Source organism: Tursiops truncatus, chromosome X, assembly GCF_011762595.2.
Source record: "Tursiops truncatus isolate mTurTru1 chromosome X, mTurTru1.mat.Y, whole genome shotgun sequence".
Classification (NCBI taxonomy): Eukaryota; Metazoa; Chordata; class Mammalia; order Artiodactyla; family Delphinidae; genus Tursiops; species Tursiops truncatus.
In genome coordinates this window covers 27,524,872-27,544,237 of record NC_047055.1, presented here as the reverse complement: position 1 = coordinate 27,544,237, position 19,366 = coordinate 27,524,872, and the positions used below count along the sequence as shown (strand labels likewise).

The 19,366-nt window shown below is 41.9% G+C and overlaps 1 long non-coding RNA gene across 1 annotated transcript in view; it reads left to right on the top strand.

Annotated features, from left to right (window-relative positions):
* Window positions 1–19,366, top strand: part of LOC141277590 (uncharacterized) — a 62,761-nt gene that overhangs the window by 24,580 nt on the left and 18,815 nt on the right. Inside the window, exon 3 of the long non-coding RNA XR_012329210.1 lies at window positions 19,181–19,325. This is a non-coding gene — a long non-coding RNA (uncharacterized lncRNA). The remainder of the gene's footprint in view (window positions 1–19,180; window positions 19,326–19,366) is intronic.

The window sequence follows — 19,366 nt, the reverse complement described above, 5'->3', positions numbered from 1 at the left end:
TTTGCTTTTCTCTTTTGGACTTACTTCACTCTGTAGGACTCTCTCTAGGTCCATCCACCTCTCTACAAATGACCCAATTTTGTTTCTTTTTATGGCTGAGTAATATTCCATTGTATATATGTGCCACATCTTCTTCATCCATTCATCTGTCGATGGACACTTAGGTTGCTTCCATATCCTGGGTATTGTAAATAGAGCTGCAATGAACATTGTGGTACATGACTCTTTTTTTTTTTTTTTTTTTTTTTTTTTTTTGCGGTACACGGGCCTCTCACTGTTGTGGCCTCTCCTGTTGTGGAGCACAGGCTCCGGACGCACAGGCTCAGCGGCCATGGCTCACAGCCTAGCCGCTCCACGGCATGTGGGATCTTCCCGGACCAGGGCACGAACCCGTGTCCCCTGCATCGGCAGGCGGACTCTCAACCACTGCGCCACCAGGGAAGCCCATGACTCTTTTTGAATTATGGTTTTCTCAGGGTATATGCCCAGTAGTGGGATTGCTGGGTCATATGGTAGTTCTATTTTTAGTTTTTTAAGGAACCTCCATACTGTTCTCCATAGTGGCTGTATCAATTAACACTCCCACCAACAGTGCAAGAGGGTTCCCTTTTCTCCACACCCTCTCCAGCATTTATTGTTTCTAGATTTTTTGATGATGGCCATTCTTACTGGTGTGAGGTGATACCTCATTGAAGTTTTGATTTGCATTTCTCTAATGATTACTGATGTTGAGCATCCTTTCATGTATTTGTTGGCAATCTGTATATCTTCTTTGGAGAAATGTCTGTTTAGATCTTCCACACATTTTTTGATTGGGTTGTTTGTTTTTTGATGTTGAGCTGCATGCTCCGGCTGCTGGCAGTGGCCGGGTATGGGCCCAATGCTCCAGCACCGTCCATTTTCAGGGCTAGTTGATTTGGCATGTGAGTTGTTACACACTCCTTAGCGGATTCCGACTTCCATGGCCACTGTCCTGCTTCTCACTGACTTTGGAATATGTTTTACTCATTTGGAATTTCAAGTCTATGCCCATGCTATTGCCACTTTCTGCAGTGTCCTTTGCCACCACAACTTTTGGCCATCCTTCAAAGGTCAACACAAGTTGCTCACAGCCATCTTTGCCTTCAACTCCATCAAGTGTACCCTTTTAATCTGAATCATTCACTTAGGGACTTAATGCCTTGCCAGGGTTCCTGACAGTATTGCTCATGCATACAGCTTGTCTCCACAATTACAATGTAAACTCCTGGCGAGTAGAAACTTTTTAGAGGTGTTCTTATCTTTCTTTGTACTCCAACTCCAGTATCTAGTATTTTGTTATGCTCATGGTAAAGTAAGCCCCCAAACAATAATTTTTTTGAATGAGCAAATGAATGGAGAAATAAAAGAGCACTCTGAAATCTTTAAAATGAATAATAACAAAAGCCAACATTTATTGAACACTTACTCTGTGCCAGGTTTTTGCTAAGGACCATACATAGACTATCTTATTGAATTTCTCTCTCTTTTTTAGAGGGATCAGCATTTCTTTCTTTTTTATTGAAGTATAATTGACATTCAACATAATATTAGTTTCAGGTGTACAACATAATGATTTTATATTTGTATACATTTTGTTTTTATTTATTTTTATTTTTTTATTGTAGTTGATTTACAATGTTGTGGCAGTCTCTGCTGTACAGTAAAGTGACTCAGTTATACACATACAGACATTCTTTTTTTATATTCTTTTCCATATGGTTTATCACAGGATATTGAATATTGTTCCCTGTGCTATACAGTAGGACCTTGTCATTTATCCATTCTAAATGTAATAGTTTGCATCTACCAACCCCAAACTCCTAGTCCATCCCTCTTGGATACATTTTGAAATGATCACACAATAGATCTAGTTAACATCCATCACCATACAAAGTTACAAAAATTTTTTTATTGTAATGAGAACTTTTAATATTCTCTTAGCAACTTTTGAATATACAATACAGTATTATTAGTTATAATCACCATACTGTACATTACATCCTCTGACTTATTTATCTTATAACTGGAAGTTTGTACCTTTTAACTCCCTTCACCCACTTTGCCTGCCCCCACCCCCCACCACCAATCTGTTCTCTGTATCTATGAGCTTGGTTATTTATCTACTTACTTATTTATTTATTTATTTAATTATTTGATTCCTAAAGGGATCAGCATTTATTTCTTTTAAAAATGTTACAGTAGGGCTTCCCTGGTGGCGCAGTGGTTGAGAGTCCGCCTGCCGATGCAGGGGACGCGGGTTCCTGTCCTGGTCCGGGAAGATCCCACATGTCGTGGAGCGGCTGGGCCCGTGAGCCATGGCCGCTGAGCCTGCGCGTCCGGAGCCTGTGCTCCGCAACGGGAGAGGCCACAACAGAGAGAGGCCCGCGTACCACAAAAAAAAAAAAAAAAAAAAAAAAAAAAAAAAGTTACAGTAAAGTCAAGTGGGATAGAATGGTTTTAGCAATTAAATATCTATCTCTGTATCCATTTCTATCTGTACATCTACATCTTTCTAGCTATATCTGTACCATCTATTTCTGTATCTATCCAGGGTTTGCCATTATATGTTAATTGCAACAAGCGGGGAAAGAGATAACAAGAAGTTGTTTTACATTAGATACTTTCTTGCCCCTTCCCCAAAGCCTAACCATGTCCCTATCATGTCTAAAAGGAACACAGAGTTGATTTTCACAGTCTGGAGGCGTAAACTTAGTGATGGCCAGTGCTCTAACTCAGACCCTGGGAATAGCACAAGAGGCTAAAAACTCAACATGGTGTGGAGCGTGTGGATGCTCAGAGTCTAGGCACTCTACTGGCTCAGGGGCTTAGTGGGCAGGGTAAACAAAACTTAACAGGAATAGAAGTAGGGAGGAGAATCAGAAATTGACCTCTGCAGGTGTAGAGCCAGAGAAGGAGGTGGGGACACAGACAGGAGAATTTTACCTCCCTAAACTCACTTGGGAAACTGGGAGAGACCATTTTCAACTGTCCTTGAGGAAGGAAGGCCAGATGGATAATGGGAGATGCCTCAGGAAGGAGAAGGGGGTAAACGTGGCTGGGAGGGGTCAGCAGTCTGTTCCTTTTTTAGCATGAGGAGAAAGCCAGAGCACCAGGTTTGGCCAGCGACTGTACAACTATAGGACAAATTGTTGCAGCTTAGAAATCAACTGTGTGCCCCCACCCAGCTCCCTGGCTCTTGGTGCCGGTGTTGGTCTCCGGCCTGGACAGCTCTTGACCTAGATCACTGTCTCTTTTTTTGTGTCTCTGCCACTACTGGCAGAGGTCACCTCTGCCTGGGATTCCTGGGATGGGAGTGGTGGTGGTGGGCTTTTCTTCCTGGAAGACTGCTTAATACTACCAGCCTGACCTCCTCCTTCTCTTAATCCCCTTGGTGAGTGAGGCAGGAGACACAACATCTTCAACCCCTTTCTGGTTTCTTTTGAAGGATGGGCCTCTATTTGAAAGGCTCCTGTAAGGGAAATTATTTCTTCTTCTCTTCCTCCTCCTTTCCATCTCTCTTCCCTTCTTCTTCCCCTCATCCTCTTCCTTTCCTTCTTCTGAGTCTCTTATGGGCTCTCTGCTGGACTCAAGACTGGGAGATACTGACTCAGTGGCACCTCTGGTGGTCTGGGCTGCCTCCTCTGTCCTATTCAGAGTGAGGAGACTCCCCTTTGCCTATAGATGTTAATCTTTATTGCTTTTCAGGTGGCCATTCTCTTGTCCTTTGGCCTTGGTAGTGGGGTGGGGGTAGAGTAAGTGTTCACATTGCCCTAGGGCACCTAAGAGCTCTGGGTGCTCATACTGAGGCTCATGCCCCGGAGGGAGTCCATTGCTAGTGGAGTGGTGGGCCTGCATTCTGGGGGAGTGGCATGCCAGGGGAGGAGCTGCACCAAAATCTCTCATTTAATTCTTACAACAACTCTAGGAGATACATAACTATCGTTATCCCGATCATGAAACAGTCTCAGAGGAGTTAAGTAACTTGTCCAAGGTCCCACAGCTACTGAGTAAGAAGAGGTGTCTTAAATTAAAACTCACGTTTGTCTCCAGAGCCTGTGTTCTTGACCAGGATAGGTTAGGTTAATTTGATTTTAAATCAGTAAACTATTTGAACGCTGCTACTGGCAAATAGGACTTTTTTTTTTTGTTTTGCTGCTGACTGTGGGCGTAAGAAGGTTTATAAAAGGTATTATTGTCCCCTGCGAATCGTGTACCTTTGTGGACAGGGGCTGGACCACCTACTGTTCAGATGTCGTGGCAGATGTAACTAGGGCATCTGAAGGGAATTGGAGTTGTTGTTGGGTAAGTTCAAGTCACTGTGTCATAGTCAACAGAGCCACTGGAAGTGCTAAAGGAGGCACAGTTAGTAGCGAGTGAAGGAGAAGCACACATTGAAGCAGAGTTCCTCTCATTTGCCAAGCTTCTTACCAAAGGGATTCCTGATGTAACTTGTCTGGACTTTGCTTCTTTTCTTGAATGAGTCAGAAGTTTAGAATGCGGGCACCTGGCTGCCAGCAGAGTCCTTCAGGCCCCTATTGGAAGGTATCAGTCAGAGCTCTCCTGTGAGCGCAATAATTACTAAGCTGTTATTGGAACAGGCTTTGGAAGAAAACATTTAAAGGGTTATATCCTGGGAATTTTTACTCCTCCAATGTTATTAAAACCCAGTTGCTGTTTTCCAAGTTAGGCAAATATTAGAGGAAATGAAATATACACAGAAATTAATTTCTTCTCTCTGACATTTGATTTGCATTAGTTCCAAGTTATACTGTGTTCCTTTTAAAGCTCTGTTTTACAAAATTAAATATATATGTTTTTCTTTTGAGATTGATAATAAACTTTAAAACTCATGTTTCTAGGAGAGAGCTTTCATGTGACCTGCCTTTTTGGATTTACCCAAGTGGTATATTCTTGAATTTGTTTTTGGGGGCAGAAAATAGCTACCATGTAGATCCCTCCATGCAGGGCTAGGCAGAGTTGTGAAGGAGGAGGCAAAAGCTGCTGTTGGTGGCTCCCCACCTTCTTCAGCCATTTTTCTCCGCTCCCTCCATTCCTGCCTCAGCCAGCTTGTGCCCAGATACTGTTCAGCCCCACCTCCATTGTAGTGTGCCCACCCTCTTCTCCCTCTCTCTTTTAAGAACTTAAATCTCATCCAGATGTCCTCCCTCAAGACCTCTTACTCCATCCCTTGGCTTCATCCTACCATTCTCTGGCTTTTATTCTGGAATGGAACTGATGCCTCCTTAACTGTTTCTCCTGGTCTGACCCCTACGTGAGTCTGGTTTTAGCCTCTGTAGACTCTACACTGTGCCAGAGGTAACAATAAGTATTTATTGACTGAATAGGTAAATGAGTGAATTTCAGGAATTATGATACCAAACAGCATGTGAGATCCTCTATTTTATTTATTACTTTGAAATCATTTTAGTATGAAAAATTTCAAATATACAGAAAAGTGGAGGGAGTAGTATAAAGAACTCTGATGTACTCATCACCCAGTTTCTGTAGTTTTCAACACATAGCCACTCTTCTTTCATTTTCACCCCACCTACCTTTTGCCAGGCCCTTTAACTGAATGCAGTTCAGCCAAACAAGTGCAAGATGGGAACACTTAAAAAGCCACTATAGGTATCTGCTCTTCATCATCTGAATTCATTTAGAACTCCTTCTCGCCCCTTCTGTGACTCTTTGTTCTTAACTTTTCACCATTTCTTCTTTGGTCTCCTATTTTTCACTTCTCCTAAGGGTTCTTTTTTTTTTTTTTTTTTTTTTTTGCGGTCCGCGGGCCTCTCACTGCTGTGGCCTCTCCCGTTGCGGAGCACAGGCTCTGGACACGCAGGCTCAGCGGCCATGGCTCACGGCCCCAGCCGCTCCGCGGCATGTGGGATCCTCCCGGACCGGGGCACGAACCTGTGTCCCCTGCATCGACAGGCGGACTCTCAACCACTGTGCCACCAGGGAAGCCCCTCCTAAGGGTTCTTAATGTGGGTGCACAAGTTCCCAGGGAGTCCATGGATGAAAATCAAGGGGTCATTAAATTTGCATGGGGAAAAAGAATACAGTTTTGTTTTCACTAACCTCTAACTGATTTTTTTTTTAAATCTTTTGGCCGCACCTCGCGGCATGTGGGAGGATCTTAGTTCCCCGACCAGAGATCGGACCCGCACCACACCCTGTGTTGGAAGCACGGAGGCTTAACCAGTGGACCACCAGGGAAGTCCCTCTGACTGATATTTAACGTTTTCTTCTGTCATGAATGTAAGCAATGAACCACAGTAGTATATTCACAGTACCTGCAACTTTGAAACCAGTAGGAATCCTTTTATATCATATGACAGAAGTTGTAGAGATTTCCAAATACCTTTTATGCCCATCACTGCTTTTGAAATTATGGTAGTGATTACACCCACCACTAGATCTTATTATTTAATGTGTTAATAAGAAAATGCACATATTACTATATCATGTATAAAATATTCTACAATTGTATAGCGGCATATTTGGTTTCCTTTGTAATTCATTATGTTTTATTTCACGCATTTAAAAATATTATTCTGAAAAGAAATCCATAGGTTTCACCAAACTGTCACAGGTGTCTATGGGTCAAAAAAGGTTAAGAACCTCAGGTCTAAATACTTTGACTGACAGCATATTTGAACTCCCTATTTAACTTTGACTTGCTGTCTTCCTCCCCACCCCATCCCTCTCCCCTTGCCACCATACTGTTTATTTATTGTTTTATGCCTAATACAGGAAAGAAGAACCTCTCTTTCAAATCCTGCCCTCAGGGCTAACTGCCTAGGGCCTGCTCCTTTTACTCTCTGTCAGAAGAGGAGCTTGAGCAACCTTGGCTGGCAAGCCCAGAAAATGGATTCAGCCAATTATCATTTACTAGCAATAGCAGGGCCTGATGGATGACTTTAATATATTTCAGTTTTCTACTGCTCAAGTAATTCTCATAAATCAGCTAGTTTCACATTATAATCTATTTTAGCCTCTGACTGATGGGTAAATATTTAATCCTTGACTCTTCTGGGATTCTGGCAAGCCACCCCCACCCCCAGCCCCCAGCCCCAACCCAGCCCTTGAAATTGTAATGGAAGAAGCAGGCTGGGTTCTATACCCCACCACACTTTATTTTATCAATGCTTCCCCTCACTTTTCTATACCTTCTCTGCCTCCTCTCTACATTCAAAGACGTTTTCATTCCTTCTGGGCCCAGATCTCTGCTAGGTGGCAATAGAAGAATCTAGTGAGCCTCATGATTTGATAGTCCCTGCACTGAATTGATAAGCATGGGCTGTAGGAGCACTGCTGAGGTTGAAAGGGGCAGCCTTCCCAGTTGTGTAATAAGTCTCCTCTACCAGAGGTTTTGTCTCCCTCTTTGCCTCAGCTCCACTCAGCTGTCCTCATTTTCTCTACCTCTTACCACTCTTAGCCTTTAGCACACTAATCTGACTTGGACAACTAGCTTGTGGGTTTGGTCACTCTGGGGTAGGGCTTCCATAGCAGGTACTAACATCCCAGGAACATCTGTTTCATGTAGTATCCACTTTCCAATATCCAATATCCAATTGTCATGCAATAGGCAATTGTTATCTCTTCCATTTTTAAAGTCCCTGTGCCTACAATGAAATGTCCTCTACATTCTTTTATTGCATCTGAAGGATGCCGCTATTTCTATAGATCATTTGCAGAGGAGAAAAGATTTACATACCCTGATTCTTCTCTTCTCAGGCTAACAGCTCCTGTCAGTTTCCCAGGTAACTTCTCTTTTTAAAAGGGAATGTTCTTAAAAGAATCTAATAATTGTGGTTTATAATGTCAAAATACCTTCAACTTCCTGTTCTTTTAAGGCCTTTAAATGCAAAATCAGGCATGAGAATCCTCTAAAAAATCTGAGGCAGACAGCTCAGGATTAATTTAGGCCCACCCTAACTCACTTCCTGGGTTAGCTTCCTGGCATCTCTCCCATTTTTGCTTTCATATCATGATTCTACATTTCTGCTAGGCCCTCAGACTGGGTGATCTATGTTTTGGGCTCTATATCAACTTTCATCGTGGCATCCTCAGGACTCTACCTTTGGAATCTTCTCCTTGGTTCTGTGCCATGTAACCCTGGGCAGCAAACATGTTAGCTTCACCCACAGTTGTTGGAGCACCCCACCCCATCCCTGCGTAACACAAGTGTTGAGATCATTCAATTTCCAGGGCCTCCAGAGATCTCTTGTATAGAGTCATGGATCATGCATCCTACCTGAAGCTCAGCAAAGCAGCATCTGATGAGAATGGGGATGGTTGAACCAGCACACTGAACTACCATCATCCTTGTGCAAAAGCAAGGTTGGAATTGCTGGCACGGTCCTCTCAGGCCCCCTGTCAAGGTGCCCTTGAGCTGCTTCTGCTTCTGTTATGGCTTCTCATTTCAAATATAAACAGTGACATGAATAAAGCAATTGCTTTTTTAAAATTGTCGTAAAATATATATGATATAAACATTGCCATTTAAACTTTTTTTAAGATTTTTTACCTTTTAAAAAAAATATTTATTTATTTATTCATTTTTGGCTGTGTTGGGTCTTCGTTTCTGTGCGAGGGCGTTCTCTAGTTGCGGCAAGCGGGGGCCACTCTTCATCATGGTGCGCGGGCCTCTCACTATCGCGGCCTCTGTTGTTGCGGAGCACAGGCTCCAGACGCGCAGGCTCAGTAGTTGTGGCTCACGGGCCTAGTTGCTCCACGGCATGTGGGATCTTCCCAGACCAGGGCTCAAACCCGTGTCCCCTGCATTGGCAGGCAGATTCTCAACCACTGCACCACCAGGGAAGCCCTAAACTGTTTTAAGCATACAATTTAGTGGCATTAATTACATTCACAATGTCGTGCAACCATCACCACTATTTCTAAAAAGTTTTGTCACCCCCCAAAAAATTCTGTACCCATTAAACAATAACTCCCCACTCTTTCATCCCTCCCATTCCTCGCCCCTGGTAACCTCTAATCTATTTTCTGTCCCTATGAATTTTCCTATTCAAGATATTTCATATAAATGGAATTATGTAAAATTTGTTCTTTGTGCCTGGCGTATTTTGCTCAGAATAATATTTTCTAGGTTCATCCACGTTGTAGCATGTATCAGTATTTAATTCCTTTTTGTGGCTGAATAATATTCCATTGTATGGGTATACCACATTTTATTTATCCATTCATCTGTTGATGGACACTTGGGTTGTTTCCACCTCTTGGCTATTGTGAATAAGGTTGCTATGAACATTGGTATTCAGATATCTGTTTTTTGAGACCCTACTTTCAATTTAGAAGTGGAATTGCTGGATCATATAGTAATTCTATGTTTAACTTTTTGAAGAACTGCCACACTGTTTTCCACCGTGACCTCACCATTTTACATTCCCATAAGCAATGCATGAGGGCTCCAGTTTCTCCAACTTCTCATCAATACTTGTTATTTTCTGATTTTTAAAAGATGATAGCTGTTCTAGTAGGAGTGAAGTAGTATCGTTTTTTGGTTTTGCTTTACATCTCCCTAATGACTAACGATGCATCTTGTGCTTATTGGCCATTTGTATATCTTCTTTGGCAAATGTCTTTTCAAATCCTTTGCCCATTTTTAAATTGGGTTGTTTGTCTTTCTGTTATTGAGTTGTAGGAGTTCTTTATATATTTTGGATATTAAACCCTTATCAGATATATGATTTGCGAGTAGTTTTCTCCCATTCTGTGGCTTGTCTTTTCACTCTCTTGGTGTCCTTTGATGCACAAAAGCTTTCAGTTTTAATGAAGTGCATTTAATTAATTTTTTTCTTTTGTTACCTGTGCTTTTGGTGTGGTATTTAAGGAAACATGCTTCAAACCATGGTAATGAAGATTTGCCCTTATGTTTTCTTCTATGAATTTAGGGCTTTGATCCATTTTGAGTTAATTTTTGTATATGGTATATATTAAGGTCTCTACTGCTTTTGACAGTCTTGATTCATAAACTCTTTTGGCTCCTTCTCCAAATTTGGCTTCATACCATTGTTCCTACCATTTAAAAAAATCTGGGGCTTCCCTGGTGGCACAGTGGTTGAGAATCTGCCTGCCAATGCAGGGGACACGGGTTTGAGCCCTGGTCTGGGAAGATCCCACATGCCGCGGAGCAACTAGGCCCGTGAGCCACAACTACTGAGCCTGCGCGTCTGGAGCCTGTGCTCCGCAACAGGAGAGGCCGCGAAGAGGCCTGCACATCACAATGAAGAGTGGCCTCCACTTACCGCAACTAGAGAAAGCCCTTGCACAGAAACGAAGACCCAACACAGCCAAAAGTAAATAAATTTTAAAAAAATCTGCACTGTTGGATTGGTTACGCAGCTAGGACATTGGCCCCGTCAAGTCTCTGCAAGTAAGAGTCACTTAACCTATGTGCTCTATGCCACTGTGTCAGAGAAAGATATCAGATATAAACATAGAGTACCAGAAGACTGGTCACCAACTCTAGGAGAAGGATGCTTTCTTACATTATTATGCAGGAGAACCATGTACCTACCACATGCCTAATCAAATATAAAAGAATAAAAGTATAAGGAGTATAATATATATAATTGTGTAATAATATCATTTATTAAAAGTATAGAAGGATATTATAATACAGAATTCAGAAGGCTTGAAGAATCATAGGTTGCTCGCAAAAGAGCTATAAGAGCTGAGATCTGGCTCTCTCCATGTTAATCAGATGACCCAATCTCTGCTGCGTTTTTTAGAAAAACATTATTTATTTATTTGGCCGTGTGGCATGTGAGATCTTAGTTCCCTGACCAGGGATAGACCCATGCCCCCTGCAGTGGAAGCTCAGAGTCTTTTTTTTTTTTTTTTAGAATTTTATTTTATTTTATTATTTATTTATTTATTGGCTGCATTGGGTCTTCGTTTCTGTGCATGGGCTTTCTCTAGTTGCGACGAGCGGGGGCTGCTCTTTGTTGCAGTGCGTGGGCTTCTCATTGCTGTGGCTTCTCTTGTTGCGGAGCATGGCTCTAGGCACCTGGGCTTCAGTAGTTGTGGCTCGGGGGCTCTAGAGTGCAGGCTCAGTAGTTGGGGCCACATGTGCTCCGCGGCATGTGGGATCTTCCCAGACCAGGGATCGAACCCGTGTCCCCTTCATTGGCAGGCGGATTCTTAACCACTGGACCTCCAGGGAAGTCCCTCTGCTGCATGTTAATCCTTGATAGTATAAAGTATATACCCTACAGTATAGGAGAAAAGATAGTATAAAGTATACATCTTAACCCTTTAAAGAGTGAAGACTGTACTGAGAAGATAAGGCAGCATGACAGGCCAGTGTGCGGGTCACTTTGGTTAGGAAGCACTTTCAGAGCTGCACTTTCTGTTCACAACACCATGCTGCTAGTGGTTGATGGTGACAACACAGGAGGCTAAGGCCATCTCGAAAGAGTAATGAATTTGCATCTAATGTAAAAGAAAGTGACTCTGGAATGAAGGTCTTGCCATGTCCCCACTCATGCTGTGGGTGACAGTATCTCCCTCTCAGTTCGTCTACTGCCTAATGCTGTGATACCTGCTAGGGAAGGTTGAGAACTGCTTCTTCCTTCTCTTCTCGTGCAATTCAATGAAATTTCACTGAGCATCTACTCCGGACCAGGCTCTGCACTGGACTGAGGATTGACAGATGAAAAAGACTTGGTTCTTATTCTTGGGAGCATTCTCATCACAGTCGTGTTTCATTGCTGCCTTGCCATATTACTTTATGGAAACTTGAGTGCTTTGGTCTATATTGGTAAATGAGGACATTTGAAGGGGCCTACATGGCAAAGAAACTCAAGATTTCACACTCAGGTTTCCACAGAGGAAATGGGCTTTGAGGATGCATGTGAGAAAGGTATAGATTTGAATGAAGGAAATAGGGCATGCTCCTATAAGAAAATCTTCCATCTGCCAACCACTGTATGGTTGGATCTTGATAGATTGTTGGGCTTTGATAATATATTCCATTAACAACAAAAACAACAATAATAATGGTAAAAATAGTCAACAGTGAGCACTTACTGTTGTCAGGCATTGTACTAAGCATTTTACATATATGAACTCATTAAATCTTTGCCTCAATCACATGAAGTAGGTGCTGTTATTATCGCCATTTTATAGATGAAGAAACAGAGGCACAGACTGATATGCTGGTTTTGCTGTGTATAGGTTTTTAAAAAAATTAATGAATTAATTTTTAACATCTTTATTGGAGTATAATTGCTTTGCAATGCTGTGTTAGTTTCTGCTGTATAACAAAGTGAATCAGCTATATGTATACATATATCCCCATATCCCATCCCTCTCATGTCTCCCTCCCACTCTCCCTATCCCGCCCCTCTAGGTGGTCACAAAGCACCGATCTGATCTCCCTGTGCTAGGCAGCTGCTTCCCACTAGCTATCTATTTTCCGTTTGGCAGTGTACATACGTCAATGCTGCTCTCTCACTTCGTCCCAGCTTACCCTTTTCCCTCCCCATGTCCTCAAGTCCATTCTCTACGTCTGCATCTTTATTCCTGTCCTGCCCCTAGGTTCATCAGAACCTTTTTTTTTTTTAGATTCCATATATATGTGTTAACATACGGTATTTGTTTTTCTCTTTCTGACTTCCTTCACTCTGTATGATGCTCTCTAGGTCCATCCACCTCGCCACAAATAACTCAATTTCGTTTCTTTTTTTTTTTTTAATTTCGTTTCTTTTTATGGCGAGTAATATTCCATTGTATATATGTGCCACATCTTCTTCATCCATTCATCTGTCGAAGGACACTTAGGTTGCTTCCATGTCCTGGCTATTGTAAATACTGCTGCAGTGAACATTGTGGTACATGACTCTTTTTTTTTTTTTTTTTTTTTTGCGGTACGCGGGCCTCTCACTGTTGTGGCCTCTCCCGTTGTGGAGCACAGGCTCCGGATGCGCAGGCTCAGTGGCCATGGCTCATGGGCCTAGCTGCTCCGCGGCATGAGGGATCTTCCCGGACCAGGGCACGAACCCATGTACCCTGCATTGGCAGGCGGACTTTCAACCACTGTGCCACCAGGGAAGCCCCATGACTCTTTTTGAATTATGGTTTTCTCAGGGTATATGCCCAGTAGTGGGATTGCTGGGTCGTATGGTAGTTCTATTTTTAGTTTTTTAAGGAACCTCCATACTGTTCTCCATAGTAGCTGTATCAGTTAACACTCCCACCAACAGTGCAAGAGGGTTCCCTTTTCTCCACACCCTCTCCAGCATTTATTGTTTCTAGATTTTTTGATGATGGCCATTCTGACTGGTGTGAGGTGATACCTCACTGTAGTTTTGATTTGCATTTCTCTAATGATTACTGATGTTGAGCATCCTTTCATGTATTTGTTGGCAATCTGTATATCTTCTTTGGAGAAATGTCTATTTAGGTCTTCTGCCCATGTTTGGATTGGGTTGTTTGTTTTTTTGATGTTGAGCTGCATGAGCTGCTTGTAAATTTTGGAGATTAATCCTTTGTCAGTTGCTTCATTTACAAATATTTTCTCCCATTCTGAGGGTTTATTCATCTTGTTTATGGTTTCCTTTGCTGTGCCAAAGCTTTGAAGTTTCATTAGGTCCCATTTGTTTATTTTTGTTTTTCTTTCCATTTCTCTAGGAGGTGGGTCAGAAAGGATCTTACTGTGATTTATGTCATAGAGTGTTCTGCCTATGTTTTCCTCTAAGAGTTTGGTAGTGTCTGACCTTACATTTAGGTCTTTAATCCATTTTGAGTTTATTTTTGTGTATTGTGTTAGGAAGTGTTCTGCTTTCATTCTTTTACATGTAGCTGTCCAGTTTTCCCAGCACCACTTATTGAAGAGGCTGTCTTTTCTCCATTGTATATTCTTGCCTCCTTTTCAAAGATCAGGTGACCATATGTGCATAGGTTTAACTCTGGGCTTTCTATCCTGTTCCATTGACCTATATTTCTGTTTTTGTGCCAGTACCATACTGTCTTGATTCCTATAGCTTTGTAGTATAGTCTGATGTCAGGGAGCCTGATTCCTCCAGCTCCATTTTTCTTTCTCAAGATTGCTTTGGCTATTCAGGGTCTTTTGTGTTTCCATACAAATTGTGAAACTTTTTGTTCTAGTTCTGTGAAAAATGCCATTGGTAGTTTGATATGGATTTCATTGAATCTGTAGATTGCTTTGGGTAGTAGAGTCATTTTCACAAAGCTGATTCTTCCAATCCAAGAACATGGTATATCTCTCCATCTGTTTGTATCATCTTTAATTTCTTTCATCAGTGTCTTATAGTTTTCTGCATACAGGTCTTTTGTCTCCTTAGGTAGGTTTATTCCTAGGTATTTTATTCTGTTTGTTGCAGTGGTAATTGGGAGTGTTTCCTTAATTTATCTTTCAGATTTTTCATCATTAGTGTATAGGAATCCAAGAGATTTCTGTGCATTAATTTTATATCCTGCTACTTTACCAAATTCATCGATTAGCTCTAGTAGTTTTCTGGTAGCATCTTTAGGATTCTCTATGTATAGTATCATGTCATCTGCAAACAGTGATAGCTTTGCTTCTTCTTTTCCAATTTGGATTCCTTTTATTTCCTTTTCTTCTCTGATTGCTGTGGCTAAAACTTCCAAAACTATGTTGAATAATAGTGGTGAGAGTGGACATCCTTGTCTTGTTCCTGATTTTAGAGGAAATGGTTTCAATTTTCCACCATTGAAATGATGTTGGCTCTGGGTTTGTCATATATGGCCTTTATTATGTTGAGGTAAGTTCCCTCTATGCCCACTTTCTGGAGAGTTTTTATCATAAATGGGTGTTGAATTTTGTCAAAAGCTTTTTCTTCATCTATTGAGATTATCATATTGTTTTTATCTTTCAATTTGTTAATATGGTGGATCATATTGATTTGTGTATATTGAAGAATCCTTGTATTCCTGGGATAAACCCCACTTGATCACGGTGTATGATCCTTTTATGTGCTGTTGGATTCTGTTTGCTAGCGTTTTGTTGAGGACTTTTACATCTATGTTCATCAGCGCTATTGATCTGTAGTTTTCTTTTCTTGGTGACATCTTTGTCTGGTTTTGGCATCAGGGTGATGGTGGCCTCGTAGAATGAGTTTGGGAGTGTTCCTCCCTTTGCTATATTTTGGAAGAGGTGTTAGCTCTTCTCTAAATGTTTGATAGAATTTGCCTGTGAAGCCATCTGGTCCTGGGCTTTTGTTTGTTGGAAGATTTTAAATCACAGTTTCAATTTCAGTGCTTGTGATTGGTCTGTTTATATTTTCTATTTCTTCCTGATTTAGTCTCGGTAAGTTGTGCTTTTCCAGGAATTTGTCCATTTCTTCCAGGTTGTCCATTTTATTGGCGTATAGTTTCTTGTAGTAATCTCTCATGATATTTCATATTTCTGCAGTGTCAGTTGTTACTTCTCCTTTTTCATTTCTAATTCTAATGATTTGAGTCTTCTACCTTTGTTTCTTGATGAGTCTGGCTGATGGTTTATCAATTGTGTTTCTCTTCTCAAAGAACCAGCTTTTAGTATTATTGATCTTTCCTATCATTTCCTTTATTTCTTCTTCATTTATTTCTGATCTGATCTTGATGATTTCTTTCCTTCTGCTAACTTTGGGGTTCTTCTGTTCTTCTTTCTCTAATTGCTTTAGATGTAAGGTTAGGTTTTTTATTTGAACTGTTTCTTGTTTCTTGAGGTAGGATTGTATTGCCATTAACTTCCCTCTTAGAACTGCCTTTGCTGCATCCCACAGGTTTGGGGTTGTCTTGTTTTCATTGTCATTTGTTTCTAGGTATTATTTGATTTCCATTTTGAATTCTTCAGTGATCTCTTGTTTATTTAGTAGTGTACTGTTTAGCCTCCATGTGTTTGTATTTTTTACAGATCTTTTCCTATAATTGAAATCTAGTCTCATAGCATTGTGGTTGGAAAAGATACTTGATATGGTTTCAATTTTCTTAAATTTACCAAGGCTTGATTTGTGACCCAAGATATGATGTATCCTGGAGAATGTTCCATGAGCACTTGATAAGAAAGTGTAATCTGCTGTTTTTGGATGGAATATCCTATAAATATCAATTAAGTCCATCTTGTTTAATGTGTCATTTAAAGCTTGTGTTTCCTTATTTATTTTCATTTTGGATGATCTGTCCATTGGTGAAAGTGGGGTGTTAAAGTTCCATACTATTATTATGTTACTGTCGATTTCTCCTTTTATGGCTGTTAGCATTTGCCTTATGTATTGAGGTGCTCCTATGTTGGGTGCATAAATATTTACAATTGTTATATCTTCTTCTCAGATTTATCCCTTGATCATTATGTAGTGTCCTTCTCTGTCTCTTGTAATACTCTTTATTTTAATGTCTATTTTGTCTGATATGAGAATTGCTACTCCAGCCTTCTTTTGATTTCCATTTGCATGGAATATCTTTTTGCATCGCCTCACTTTCTTTCTGTATGTGTCCCTAGGTCTGAAGTCGGTCTCTTATAGACAGCATATATATGGGTCTTGTTTTTGTATCCTTTCAGCCAGTCTGTGTCTTTTGGTGGGAGCATTTAATCCATTTACATTTAAGGTAATTATCAATATGTATGTTCCTATTACCATTTTCTTAATTGTTTTGGGTTGTTTTTGTAGGCCTTTTCCTTCTCTTGTGTTTCCTGCTTAGAGAAGTTCATTTAGCATTTGTTGTAAAGCTGGTTTGCTGGTACTGACTTCTCTTAACTTTTGCTTGTCTGTAACGGTTTTAATTTCTCCATCAAACCTGAATGAGATCCTTGCTGGGTAGAGTAATCTTGGTTGTAGGTTTTTTCCTTTCATCACTTTAAATATGTCCTGCCACTCCCTTCTGGCTTGCAGAGTTTCTGCTGAAAGATCAGCTGTTAACCTTATGAGGATTCCCTTGTGTGTTATTTGTTTTTTTCCCTTGCTGCTTTTAATATTTTTTCTTTGTATTTAATTATTGATAGTTTGATTAATATGTGTCTTGGCGTGTTTCTCCTTGGATTTCTCCTGTATGGGACTCTCTGCACTTCCTGGACTTGATTGACTATTTCCTTTCCCATGTTAGGGAAGTTTTCAACTATAATCTCTTCAAATATTTTTTCAGACCATTTCTTTTTCTCTTCTTCTTCTGGGACCCCTATAATTAGAATGTTGGTGCGTTTAATGTTGTCCCAGAGGTCTCTGAGACTGTCCTCAATTCTTTTCATTCTTTTTTCTTTATTCTGCTGTGGTAGTTATTTCCACTATTTTATCTTCCAGGTCACTTATCTGTTCTTCTGCCTCAGTTATTCTGCTATTCATTCATTCTAGAGAATTTTTAATTTCATTTATTGTGTTGTTCATCATTGTTTGTTTGCTCTTTAGTTCTTATAGGTCCTTATTAAACATTTCTTGTATTTTCTCCATTCTATTTCCAAGATTTTGGATCATCTTTACTATTATTACTCTGAATTCTTTTTCAGGTAGATTGCCTATTTCTATTTCATATGTTTGGTCTGGTGGGTTTTTTTTTTTTTTTTTTTTTTTTTTTGCGTTATGCGGGCCTCTTGCTGTTGTGGCCTCTCCCGTTGCGGAGCACAGGCTCCAGACGCGCAGGCCCAGCAGCCATGGCTCACAGGTCCAGCTGCCCCGCAACATGTGGGATCTTCCCGTACCGGGGCACGAACCCATGTCCCCTGCATCGGCAGGCGGACTCTCAACCACTGTGCCACCAGGGAAGCCCGGTCTGGTGGGTTTTTATGTTGCTCCTTCATTTACTGCATATTTCTCTGCCTTCTCGTTTTGTTTAACTTACTGTGTTTGAGGTTCTTTTTGCAGGCTGCAGGTTCGTAGTTCCCATTGTTTTTGGTGTCTGCCCCCAGTGGGTGAGTTTGGTTCAGTGGCTTGTGTAGGCTTCCTGGTGGAGGGGACTGGTGCCTGTGTTCTGGTGGGTGAGGCTGGATCTTGTCTTTCTGGTGTGCAGGGCTGTGTCCAGTGGTGCATTTTGGGGTGTCTGTGAACTTATTATGATTTGGGGCAGCCTCTCTGCTAATGGGTGTGGTTGTGTTCCTGTCTTGCTAGTTGTTTAGCATGGGGCGTCCAGCCCTGGAGCTTGCTGGCCATTGAGTGGAGCTGGGTCTTAGTGTTGAGACAGAGATCTTTGGGAGAGCTCTTGCTGATTGATATTATGTGGAGCCGGGAGGTCTCTGGTGGTCCAATGTCCTGAGCTCAGCTCTCTCACCTCAGAGGCTCAGGCCTGACACGAGGCCGGAGCACCAAGACCCTGTCAGCCACATGGCTCAGAAGAAAAGGGAGAAAAATAAGAAAGAAAATAAAATTTAAAAATAATAATAAAAATAAAAAAATTATTTTAAAAAAAGTAATAAGAAAAAAAGAAGAGAGCAACCAAACCAATCAAGAAATCCACCAGTGACAACAAGTGCTAAAAACTATACTAAGATAAACATAAAAATCAGAAAGAAGTCACTCTCAGATGGCAAACCCCCCTACAGTTGTTCCCAAAGTCCACTGCCTCAATTTTGGGTTGATTCATTGTCTATTCAGGTATTCCATAGGTGCAGGGTACATCAAGTTGATTGTGGGGATTTAATCCGCTGCTCCTGAGGCTGCTGGGAGAAATTTCCCTTTCTCTTCTTTGTTCACCCAGCTCCTTGGGTTCAGCTTTGGTTTTGGCCCCACCTCTGCATGTAGGTTGCCCTCAGACTTCTGTTCCCACCCAGACAGGATGGCGTTAAAGCAGCGGCTGATTAGGGGGCTCTGGCTCACTCAGGCCAGGGGCAGGGAGGGGTATGGTAGTTATAATTGGAATGCCGGGCGAGCTTGCGGCGGCAGAGGCCGGCGTGGCGGTCCACCAGCATGAGGTGCGTTGTGTGTTCTCCTGGGGAAGTTGCCCCTGGATCACGGCATTCTGGCAGTGGCGGGCTGCACAGGCTCCCAGGGGTGTGTGGAGAGTGACCTGTGCTTGCACACAGGCTTCTTGGTGGCTGCAGCAGCAGTGTTAGCGTTTCATGCCCGTCTCTAGTGTCTGAGCTGATAGCTATGGCTGGCGCCTGTCTCTGGAGCTCGTTTAGGTGGTGCTCTAAATCCCCTCTCCTCGTGCACCCCGAAACAATGGTCTCTTTCCTCTTTGGCAGGTCCAGACTTTTCCCCGGACTCCCTCCCGGCCAGCCGTGGCGCACTAACCCCCTGCAGGCTGTGTTCACGCCGCCAACCCCAGTCCTCTCCCTGCGCTCCGACCGAAGCCCGAGCCTCAGCTCCCAGCCCCGCTCTCCCTGTCGGGTGAGTAAACAAACCTCTCGGGCTGGTGAATGCCGGTCGGC